At 37.7% G+C, this 12,914-nt stretch overlaps 1 non-coding gene across 1 annotated transcript; it reads right to left on the reverse strand.

Annotated features, from left to right (window-relative positions):
* Positions 1-1,809: 1,809 nt before the first annotated feature.
* LOC146394966 (U6 spliceosomal RNA) lies at positions 1,810-1,916 on the reverse strand. Its single transcript, XR_014834460.1, has one exon. It is a non-coding gene; the product is annotated as a U6 spliceosomal RNA (small nuclear RNA).
* Positions 1,917-12,914: the final 10,998 nt, after the last annotated feature.

Here is a 12,914-nt window from a genome sequence, read left to right on the forward strand (position 1 = left end):
GGAGATAAGATTGAAAGGTGGCCAGGAGCAGATCAGGAGCAGGTCAGCAGTTTGGGTTTCATTCCAAGTGAGATGCCTAGACCCTGGAAGCTTCCGAGCAGAGAGTTGACATGACCTTATGTACTTTTCACAAGCGTTGTCTGCCTGCTCCATGGAGAATGAAGTGCGGAAGGGCAGACATAGAAGCAAGCTGACTAGTGGGGAGGCTATTGCACTTGTTAAGGTGAGAGTTAATGATGAAATACAAGGATGGTAGCAGGGGAGATAGCAAACGTGACTGGACTTAGGAAATGATTTGATAAATATAAATTGACAAGACTTGATAGATTTATCATAGGGGAAATAGAGAATTAAAAGATGACTTCTGGGTGTCTGGACCTAGCAACTGAGTCAGAGAAGACTAGAAGAGCCTCCAGGCAGGCTCTGGAGGGGTGATTAAGGCTGCTGCTTTGGGCAGATGCCTAAGAGATACCCAGTGGATATGCTGAATGAGCTCGTGGATGTACAAGCCTGGGATTCAGGGGGAGGTCAGGGCTAGATGCATACATTTGGTAGTCATTAGCTGAGAGATGGAATTTCCATGCAGGGTCTAGATAAGGCCACATGGAAGAGTGTTGATAGAGGAGAAAATGGAGCCCTGGCTTGCGTTTTTAGTATTTATACTAGAATATTCCAGCATTTAGAGGGAGAAAGAGGAAAAGAAGCAAGCCTGAGAAGAGGCTGCTGAAGAAGTGGAAAAATTACCTTGGTAGATGTCAAAAATAAAAACACATCCAATGATGCTGGCAGGTTGAGAAAGATGAAACTGGAGAAGTGACCACTGGGCAGGGCAAGATGGAGGTGCTTACAGATGGACTGAAGTGTGTTGAGCAGATAGTAAGAAGTGAGGAAATGGAAATAGCAACTTCAACTTCTTTTAGCTATAAAAGGAGAAGTGGGTAGAGATAGGGAACATTCATAATAGGAAGGAAGGTGGAATTTAAGGGTGTGGATGCAGGCAGAGGTTGACTTGATATTGAAAATAAGAAATTGTTATCTTCAGATGACAATAAGAAATGGAAAGCAATTATCCTTTTTTTCAAAAGCATCCATCACTATATTTGCTGTTTGCTGACATGTTAGATCACAGAGGAATGAAAGCAGCATTAGGGCTTGTAAATACCCACTTGGTGTAAATTTGTTTCCGTGTTGCATGGTCATACACAAGTTATTTAAACCAGTCGTTTTAGTTTTTAGAAAAGCTTTCTAGTCAATACCGTGCAGAAAAGTACATAATACAAGAACATTTAAAATGTTTTAAATTGCTATTGGGCATTAATGTGAAAGATAATTATGCCTTGATTACTATCTTCTGTCCCCCATGTCTCCCTAGAAGTACAAAAAAATACAGTAGTAGAACATTCAGTGGTAACAGGTGATTCTACAAAGGGTTATTCTTCTGATCTGGTCTGTATAAGGCATAAATAAACAAACAAAAAGCAGCTTGCTCTAGTCAGTCTCTTCAGAATGTAATATTCAGAATTTTAATGCTGTTTGCTTCTGCTTTGCTAACAGCGACCAGCAATTTAGCTATTCTATGACCATTTAAATATATAAAATAATTGTCAGAGGATCAGTATTTTAAGATCTCAGTGCCCTCTTAATGAAATAGTATGAATATATTTTCTTCTAATTTTGGTACTGTGGTAAAATACATATAACATGAAATTTACCATGCTAACCAATTTTAAATGAACAGTTCAATGGTGTTAAACACACTCATATTGTTGTGCAACCATCACCACCATCCACATCCAGAACTCTTTTCATAAAAATATGGACTATTTCCAGAATCTGTATGAAGTCGCTGAGCAGGTGTCATGCTAATCTTCTCCGTATTGTTCCAATTTTAGTATATGTGCTGCTGAGGTAAGCACTGATACACATTTTAATGAAAAACACTTATTTACATCAAGAGGAAAAAAATCACAGAGACTGTGACTCTGAAATACAAGCAAGATCTGTTTGATGATTATTATAAAAAATAAGGGCTTTGATCAATTCCATAACGTTCCATATCAGAGTATTGAGGCTTGGAAGGGGACTAAAACACCTTTTGACTCTACACTCAGAGGCAGAATACAGGGATAGGTTAACTGATCCAACATGACTATTGCTGTAGTTTCCTAATTTATCTGGTTGAAAATGAAACAAATGAAAAACAAAGAACTCAAATCCAGACTGAGTTCTTACTATATGCCAGGCACTATGCTAAACAACGTACAATGCATTGTCCAGTTTAATTCAAAAAGAATGCACTGAGGACATTTTCTTAATTTCATTTTAAAGATGGTAAAACTAATATTCAGAAATGGTGGTATAATAAACTACCCATGGTCTCGCAACCAAGAAGCTGTGAATGAAAGACGCAGCTCTGAGTTGGCTTGCCTGCATTACCCTTGCTCTTAACCTCTGTGATATGCTGTTTCTTTTGAAGTGATGGAAGACCACATCTGCCCCCAATATTTTCAATTTTTGGCATTAGGCAATCTCCCTAAGCACTTCCTGTTCTTATGAACACCCATCATTTTTGCTCGTGCAAACATTTTTATGCTGGACAATGTTGCCGCATCAAAGTTTTGAGTTGGGCGCTCATAATTATTTCTAAGTGTTTTATAAGCAAACATTTTCTCTATTGCTGTACTCAAGATTTGTGGTTTGGGGGAATGGGGAAAGATTTTGTCAATGTTCTTTGGTGCAGTTGCTCTGTATTCATGCTTGTAATATGCTGACTTCTGAAATGATGGCTTTGAAATTAGAACATCTCTTGAAATAAAACTGCTGTGCCAGAAGACACCATTTAGAATTCAATTTCAGCTCTGATGTACAATCATTCCTGCATCTACATTCTGATCCTAACACCTGTTATGCACTAAGAGATATATCTATTTCCAGAGTTTGCCCTAATGGAGCTTTTTTTTTTTTAATCATATACTGTTTAATCCAGGAAGCCCTTACATTTTTGTCAGCTGTCAGTGAGGGTTCTGCTTGTTTTATTTAGTCTTTATTTTGTGGGCTTTCTTCACACGGTGCTCCCATTCCTGTTATTTATTAGGGACTCTCTGCTGCCTTTGGTAAGAGCATGGTTTTGGAAGACATGTGACTCTTGTTTGATTCTGACTCCTTCACTTTTTGCCCATAATGCATAATTATGTTCATCTTTCGGGGAAATCATGGGGGGAGGGAGGAATTGGGAGGATGGGAATAATATACACTACTGTATAAAAGAGATAATTAACAAGAACCTACTGCATAGCACAGGGAAATCTACTCAATAGTTTGCAATAACCTATATGGGAAAAAGAATGGACATATTACATGTATAACTGGTTTACTTTGCTGTATACCTGAAACTAATACAACATTGAAAGTCAACCAGACTCCAATAAAATTTTAAAAAATAAAAAGTTAGCTTGCAAAAAAATCTCTAAGGTTACAGACATACTTTTAGTTTTACCCATGATCCAGTAGAGATATTTACAGTTGAGTGGAAATATATCTCATGTGTTTTGGGGGGAGCAGTAGAGGGGACTGGGAGAGGGCTTTCGTCTTACCCTAACCAATCTATGTGGTAAAAGAAGTTGGTCTGGGTGAGCTCCGGGTCCTCTCATGCTTGCTTCCCTCTCACATTCCTTCTCTTCTCTTCCCTGGGTTTCTTTGCCCACCATGCCTAACCAGCCAGAGACACCACCCCAAAGATCAGGTTAGATGCACAAGGGCAGAGGGGCAGGAGAGGAGAAGTAGAGAACTTTTCTCTTCCTTTTCCTCCTCTCCTTCCACACTGGATTCTGGGCTGCTAGAAAATGTATCTCAGCACTGAGGCCCTCAGGCAACTTCACTGTCTCAGAAGACATGCTAGCTTTCCCCTTCATGAGCAATCTTGTAAATTCTGAGAGTCTTTTTTTTTTTTTAATTTAAAAAAGTGTGGTATATACATACAATGGAGTACTATTTGGCCTTAAAAAAGAAAGGAATCCTGCAAAATGCTATCACATGGGTGAACCCTGAGGACATGATGCTAAAAGAAATAAACCCATCAAATAGAGACAAATACTGCATGCATCCCCCTGCATCAAGTATCCAAAGTAGTCAAATTCATAGAACCAAAGAGTGGAACGGTGGTCCCCAGGGGCCAGAGGGAGTAGGAAATGGGGAGTTACTGATCAATGGGCATAAGGTTTCAGTCATGCCAGATGAATAAGTCCTAGCGATCTGCTGCATGACATTGCACCTGTAGTCAGCAATGCTGTATTGTACATCGATAAATTTGTTAAGAGGCTAGATCTCATGTGTTCTTGCCACAATAAAACAAAATTTAAAAATAGCTGCTTTTCAAATCCAGATTTCCAGTGCAGAAGGCTGGATTGCACTTGGGTTATGCTCAAACTTCCAAAATGCATCTGCTTTCTCTAATCTGGCAATTTTTCATGGCCAGAACATAATTGAACTGTCTGGAGCTGAAGAGCTGAATTTCTGTGGCTTGGTGTACTCTTTTAGATTATGTCACCCATAAAAAAATAATTCTAAGTATCATAAACAAAACAGTCTTAAAATCAGGGCTATTGCTTAAATGAATCAACTTTGAATTCTTAAAAGATACATATTTCCCAGCCTATCATTTAGGAGATGAAATACTACTCTGAAGTTTGAGTCTCCTTTTCCCTCCTAACTTCCAATTATTTTCTGAAGTTTGTGCCAAATAAAATTCTTGATAAAGCAGAAAATATTTCCTCAACATGGACAATTCTCAATGTTTTCAGCTTCTAATTTTGTTGCCTCAATGTTAATTGTAATTTGTGTTTTCTGAGCCAGAATTGTTTCAAACGAGCACAAAAGTTGCCATTGTTTGGTGTCCTACAAAATGAGCACGCCTGAGTTGCAACTATTAAAAGCCTTACACAGGTTCAGTTTTGTTATTCCCCCTCTCGCCCCTGCAACTCCTGCCATCCCCCTCCCTCGACTTTCTTTTTTTTTTTTGAAATAATAACTATTATTTGATCAATTTACTTAAATCGGAAATGAGTGACTATTTGTCTTCTAGAAAGATGGTTGAATGTGTTTTTAAATTCTGAGTGCCACAACTAAATTTAGCCAAAGTGCACTGCTTTCTGAATCCTTCCAAAATGGAACACTGTGCTTCTGATTGTTGCTTTGGGAGTCTCATTAAGACTCTAAAAGGTCAAAGGAACATGGACTGGAGCAAAATACATTCATTTACAATACACACAGCGCAATCAAAATGTAGGACTCAGCCACATATATCATGTATTTCTACCAGGATGTTTGTAGAATACAGAATCCTGTTTTTATGGGTAGCTGAAGGGTCTAAATGGTTGCATTTATTCTATTAAATATCGGCAGTGTTGTTACTAGAGGAGAAATATTTCAGATTGCCAATTATTTGCTTCATAAACTAATTTCTGAACAGGGGGTGATGTTGGAATCATATATTTTTGCCATGAAATAAAAACACTATCCTCATAGGTTTAAACTTTCTTAAGAGATAGACATTTTTCATAACACCTCTGCTCCAACATACACTTTAAAAATTTCATGAGATGAAGAGAGACTGCAATGATGGTGGCCCCTGGAAAGATGCCCATGAAGGATGACATTGGATTTTGACAAGGAATATGTTGAGAGTACAAACTAACTTAGAACTCAGTTTTCCCAGAAGAGTCTGACCTAGCTTGAAATTCAGTTTTCTCGGGTACATTCCAGTAATTTGTTCTTGCTAGTAATAAGGAGATTATTTTTATGTGTATGTGGTGTTATCCCATAGAGGAATCAGTGGGAGCTGTTCTTTTAATTTGAACTCAGCCTTTAATGTCTTCCTTCCCTAACATCTTAAGAAGATGGCATAATTTTAAACACCTTGTTACTTGGTTTTTTACATTCTATATTTTATCTTTTATTTTCTTTGGTCTTTGAGTACCTCAAAAAATTAAAAGAATGTAACCTCAGAACTTTTCTGTGTCCATAATTGATTGCTATGTATTTTATTTTTATTTTTTATTTTTTAACTTTTTAATGACTTTTAAATGCTATGTATTTATTTTATTTTTATTTATTTTTTAACTTTCTAATTTTTTCCATGGTAGTTGGCTTACAGTGTTTTGTCATTTTTCTACTGTATAGCAAAGTGACCCAGTCTCATATATACATTCTTATTCTCACATTATCCTCCATCATGCTCCAGGATTGCGGTAGTATTTAATATTCTTATAAGGACTAAGAACTACCATAGTCCAGGCCCTGGTCAAGGTGCTAACAATTCAGCAATGAAATACAGATAAAAATCTCTGCCTATATAGGCCTTTCATTTTTGTATATATATATGTATATATATATATATATATATATATATATATACATATATATATAAGTTTATCCTTTTCGCCCTCAACCTCCAACAAAAATTCCAAAAATTTTCACCAGTTTTAAAGATTGCATAACTTTTTAAAAGACTGTTTTTTATTATAGTTGATTTACAGTGTTCTTTAAATTTCTGCTGTACAGCAAAGTGACTCAGTCATACATATACACATACATTCTTTTTCTCACATTATCCTCCATCATGTTCCATCACAAGTGACTAGATAAAGTTCCCTGTGCTATACAGCAGGATCTCATTGCTTATCCACTCCAAATGCAACAGCTTGCATCTACTAACCCCACACTCCCAGTCCATCCCACTCACTCCCTCACCCCCTTAGCAACCACAACTTTTTGAAGAAATCATTATGAATTATTTCCAGTCTGAAGATACAGTGCTCATGGCACTCCTTGGAGGTGAGGACTAAATCAATGCTATTTAATGTTTTTCAGTGAACAAGATCAGTGTTTGTTTTTTGTTTTGTTTTTGTGTTTTTCTTTTTACAGCTGCACCTGTGGCATATGGAAATTCCCAGGCCAGGGGTGGAATTGGAGCTGCAGCTGCTGGCCTACACCACAGTCACGGCAACCCCAGATCTGAGCTACATCTGCAACCTACACTGCAGCTTCTGCCAACGCCAGATCCTTAACCCACTGACAAGGCCAGGCATTGAACCCACATCCTCACAGAGACAACGTCAGGTCCTTAACCTGCTGAGCTACAATGGGAACTCTGTGGATCAGTGTTTCTTAAACTATGTCCTTTGTACCACCAATGTAAGAATCCCTTCAAGTGGGAGTCATAGTCTAGATATCCACTTCATACCTCCTGATTTAGAATAACTGGTTGAGCCACAGGCACCTGCATTTTAAAGTAGCAGTCTAAATGATCCCTAAACGTGCTGAAGTCTAAGAATTAATGACTAATTTAGACAAAGAGCTGAAGCAAGTAGATCTTAAATTAGAAAATGACCGCAAGCAATTGGACAAAAAGGATGGACCTTGTGCATTCTCAGTGTATAAAATGGTGCAAAAAGGCAAAAAAAAGTTATTTTCCTGAGCAATTGGCACCAGAATACCTCCTAGAGAGATTGTTTCTTGTTAAGTAAAATATCTGATGTCTGCTTGGAGAGAAACCATAGATAGGCCTCTAAGAATAAATGTCACTGAGGCACAAACAGAAAACAAAACAGAAACAAGACTGTAGGTGTTGAAGAGGGAAGACTGAAAAGAATAAGAGAGGACCGCTGTTCATGGGAGAAGGCTGGCCACTGATGTAAATGGCCTAGCGGATGCCCAAGATTCAATCTTTAAGCATTTGTGTGGTTATGATATAAACTCTTTTTTTTTCTTCCCAAATATTCACTGATGGCTGCTATACACACAAAAGCCTGATGTGGGTGGTTTTCATGGGAATCAAATTAAATCAGTAGAGTTCTGTGTCAAGTGGAGTGGTGAGGATGAAGGAACAACTAGCCACTGGAAGGTGGACAGAAGATGAAGGATTAAGAAGGGAGAAATCAGAGCCAGAGAGCTGGGAGAAATGGCTGGAAATTGTCAGAAACTCAGAGGCAGACAATAATCTTCCCATTGAATGAGGAAGTGGGGAGTTCCAGCTAATCTTACACAGCTCTTGGGCGCTAGGATGACACATGACCATTTGGCATTATGTTCAGTTACCCTTTTATGTGACTGTACCTTATCTTTTTTGACCAGGTTTTGAGTTTCTAGTTAGCAGGATATTCTTGTCTTTTTTATTATTAATCACTTTTCTGAGTGCTATAGTTTTCATACTGTAAGCTTCCACATATTTATTGAATTTTTTTGTGCTAGAGTGAAAAATGTAGAAGATTGTGAATGAAAAGTGTCCTAGATTTGTTATTCCCCTGCGGATCTTTTAAGTTTAAGGCCCTCAAGTCTTATAAACACTTTTAGAAAACAACTTGTTTATGCTTCTATTTCCAGAGTATATGAGTTATTTAATATTTACTGTTTCAGTAGAATGAAATGGTCATTTCCTTAAAATAACCTCTATAAACTATTTTTCTATATGAAAATACATGATAGTTTAATTTCCTAAAGTCACTCTAATTTCCCATATTGTAGACCTTATATGTGTTCTTAAAGCCTTATGATTGTTTTAACTTAGTGAATTAAAAATTTGTGGCTAAGCTCATTACATTTTTGATGCTGGAAGTACATTTATTTTCCTATGAGGATTCTAAATATTTAGAGTAATTATACTTGGCATCTAGAATTTTGTTGGAGGATGCATTAAAAAATACTACTTGGCACCTCTTACGGGTAAAGAAATCAAAACGTAAATAAGTTGGTAAGGCATAGAATGGCATTTTATCTTTGTAATTCTGGTCATAACTCTAACAGTAATTTCTGTGCTGTGAGAAATTCTCTTTAAATCTTTTTCATCCACTAGAGAGCTTTTCTGTTGACCTTACATATATTAGCTCCGTGTTTAAAAACAGACTTGAAAAGTTATAGTCATTCCTCAGTATCCCCAGTGGATTGGTTCTAGGACACCTAGAGATACCCATATCCACAGATGCTCAAGTCCCTTATATAATAGTGTGCACTATCTCCATATAACTTATGCACATCTTCTTGGATACTTTAAATCATCCCTAGATTACTCATAATACCTACTGCAATGTAAATGCTATGTAAATAGTTGTAAATACAATGTAAATGCTATATAAATAGTTGCTGAGGATGCAGCAAATTTAAGTTTTGCTTTTTTGAACTTTCTGGAATTTTACTTCCTGAATATTAGTGATCTGTGTTTAGTTGAATCCGAAGATGTGGAACTCATGGATACCAAAGACTTATATGCACACAAGTCAGCAAGAATATATTTATGTTATGCTTTTATAACCAATCATCTTGTGTGGCAGGCAATATTATTTCCACTTTATGCACGAGTGTGTCAGGCAGCCTTTAAGAAAACCTCTAATGGGCCACAATTTCCTCTTGATTATTTGAGTGTGGGCTGACTCAAATAGTGACTCATTTCTAAAGAACAGAATATGGCAAAAGTGATAGGATGTCCCTTTCAAGATTAGGTTACCAAGAAAAGGTAGCTGTCATTTTCCATTTCCTTTATCTCTCTCTACTAGGCTTGCTCTGAAGGAAAGCAGCTGCTGCGTTGTGAGCTGCCCTATGGAGAGGTCCATGTATTAAGGAACTGATATCTCCAGTCAGTGGCCAATGAGGACCTGAAAGCTGCCAATAGCCAAGTAAGTGGTTTGGAAGTATACCCACTGGAACCTTGATATAACTACACCTACATTTTGGTTATAGCCTTGTGAGACAACCTGAGCCAGAGACACCCAGCAAAGCTGTGTTTGGATTCCTGACACAGAGGAAATATATAATAAATATTCATTTTTAAGCTGCTATATTTTTGGGTAAGTTGCTGTCTTAGTCCATTTAGGTATAACATAATACCATTCAGATATAACATAATATTACAAACTGGGTAGCTTTTAAACAACAAAACTTTTTTGCTCACTGTTCTGGAAGCTGGGGATTCTAAGATTTAGGTGCCAGATTTGGAGTCTGGTGAGACTCATTTCCTGGTTCATAAGGTACCTTCTTACTGTCTTCACATGGTGAAAGTTTCAAGAGAGCTCTTTGGGGTCTCCTTCATAAGGGCACTAAACCCGCTCATAAGAATTCTGCCCTTATGACCTAATCTTCCTCCAAAGACCCCACTTCCTCATATTGTCACTGTTGGAGGGTTAGGAATTCAACATACGGATTTTGGGAAGACCCATTTAGACGACAGCATTTGTTATACAGCAAGAGATAATACATGAGCAAATTGAATCCCAGAAAGGTCATAAGATTTGAGCAAGGTATCAAAGGTAAAGAATTGAAAACTCAAGGGTTTTCCAATCACTTGGTCAGAGAAGGTCTCTGAGAGGGTGGCATTGAACAGATACCTATATGAACTGAGCCATATGAACATCTGGGGAATAAATGTGCAGGCAGAGAGACAGGCAAGGGCAAATGCTAGGTTATGACAACACTCAGACAGCATCAAGAGCAATGTGGATAGAGAGGAACAAACTAGAGAAAGATGTAAGGGATGAGGTCAAAGAGAGGCAGAGGCCAGATTATGAAGAGCTTCTAAGCCATGGTAAGGATTTTGTTCTAATTCTAGTGGGAAAACATTAGGGCTTTTTTTTTTTTCCTATTTACAGCCACAGCTGGGGCATATGGAAGTTCCCAGGCTAGGGGTTGAATCGGAGCTGCAGCTGTGGCCTACACCACAGCAAGAACAACACTGATTCAAGCCTCATCTGAGACTTATGCCACAGTTTATGGCAATGCTGGATCCTGAACCCACTGAGCGACGCCAGGGATCAAACCTGCATCCTCACAGAGACCATGTTGGGTCCTTAACCCACTGAGCTACAATGGGAACTATGACATCAGGATATTTTAGATAAGTGATATTATTTAATGCACTTTTTTAAATGTGTGGAGAATGGAAAGAGAAACAACAGGAGTGAAGACCCAAAAGATTTATTGAGGTTGGTAACTCGCCTGGATGAGTGGTAATATAGCTTGGACTGGAGAGATAGGAGTGGAAGTGGGAATAAGTGGTGGACTGAGTGCTTGGAAATTGAAGTAGTTTTCATTTCTAGTTGCTTCTCTTGACATTTTGTCAAAGAGAAAGCATTTTTGGAAGAGAGGTTTAATTGTGACCAAAGTGCAATCTAGTTTTTGATCACTAGAATTTAATGGTTTTGAAATTATGGCTATGCTCTGTTTTAACCAAATTAGATGAGGAGTCTTCATTCAAGGCGCTCAGACATTAGAGAAGACTTGGATTCAGGAATATCGAAAGGCATAATACAGGTTTGGCATTTTCCTTAGATTTTAAGCAGATGACCATAGTGTTGGAAAGAGCCAATACTTATTTCTTTGCTTTTGCCCTATGCAAACTGAAGTTAGTTTTTGTTTTCCTCTCATCCTTTTGACCAGTTTCCTTGGGAGATCTCCGAGAACTCTCCTAGCATTTCATATTTTAGCATTTTATTTTCATATTTTATAATTGTTCTTTTTCTAAGAGAGAGATATATGTATATATATAATATGTTGACACACAAACGCATATGGGGAGAGACAGCACAATTTGTATTTGATTTTGTTGTGTATGAGAACACACATTCATAAATAATATGCAGAGATAGTCTAAGTTTGGATGTTGGTTGAGATCCCCAGGGAGATGAACTCTGGTCCTTTCCTTTTGAAATGTCCTATTCCTGCCCATCAGCATTAACCTCCCATTTTCAAAGGTCTTTCTTTCTTTACATCTCTCCCACTAGGGGGCCTAGAGTTGAACACACACTTCAGGAGAGCTCTTTGTATACTTGTCTTATTCATAAGCTTTGTACTGAAGAAAAAAAAAAAAGGTAAAAGCTCATCTGGTAATTTGAATCTTTTCATCTTGAAGAAGTTATATAGTGAAAGTTCAATAAGTGACACTGAAATATGTCTTGCTTTTAAGAAGTGTAACCACCTTTTTCAGATTTCAGAAATAAGGTCTAATATGCATTCACATAAATCATAAGAAACATTCATCTGTCTATAGGATGTGATTCACATTTAAAGTAAAACATTCTGGAGTTCCCATCATGGTTCAGTGGAAATGAATCTGACTAACATCCATGAGGATGCAGGTTCGATTCCAGGCCTTCCTCAGGGGGTTAAGGATCGATCCAGCATTGCTGTGAGCTATGGCGTAGGGTGCAGATATGGCTTGGATCCCACACTGCTGTAGCTGTGGTGTAGGCCAGCAGCTACAGCTCCGATTTGACCCCTAGTCTGGGAACCTCCATATGCCACAGGTGCAGCCCTAAAAAGACCAAGAAAAAAAAAAAGTAAAACATCCTAAAAATCCAGAGATCAACTTCTTCAACAATGAATTCATGTAAACTATGGATTTTAAAATAAACACATTCTTGAGGAATGAAATAAATGCTATTTGATAAGCTTCTGATTATTTATAGAAGGCACTGTTTATGTTAAATTCTTTGTGTTAAGTGAAATAAGTCAGAGAAAGACAAATACTGTATGATATCACTGATATGTGAAATCTCCAAAATACAACTAATGAGTACAAGTGAAAAGAGGTAGACTCACAGATTTAGAGGACAAACTAGTGGTTGCCAGTGAGGGGGGCAATACAGGGGTAGGGGAGTGAGAGGTACAAACTATTGGGTGTAAGATAGGCTCAAGGATGTATTGTACAAGGTGGGGAATAGAACCAATATTTTTTAACAACTGTAAATGGAAAGTTACCACTAAAATTATATAAATTTAAAAAATATAAAGTTTTAGCAGTGTTTTCCTAGTATTTTCCCAGCTAGGCCCTCTCACCCTATTCACCATTCTTCAATTATCTACTAAATTTAACCCCCACAAGTAAAGAAAGGTGCTACAGGAGGTTAGGAACCTACCTGTAGAACAGGCAT

This window comes from Sus scrofa, chromosome 18, assembly GCF_054392235.1.
Source record: "Sus scrofa isolate SSC_HxYL_T2T_F1_AM1 chromosome 18, Sscrofa_HxYL_maternal_Yorkshire_Landrace_v2.0, whole genome shotgun sequence".
NCBI lineage: Eukaryota > Metazoa > Chordata > Mammalia > Artiodactyla > Suidae > Sus > Sus scrofa.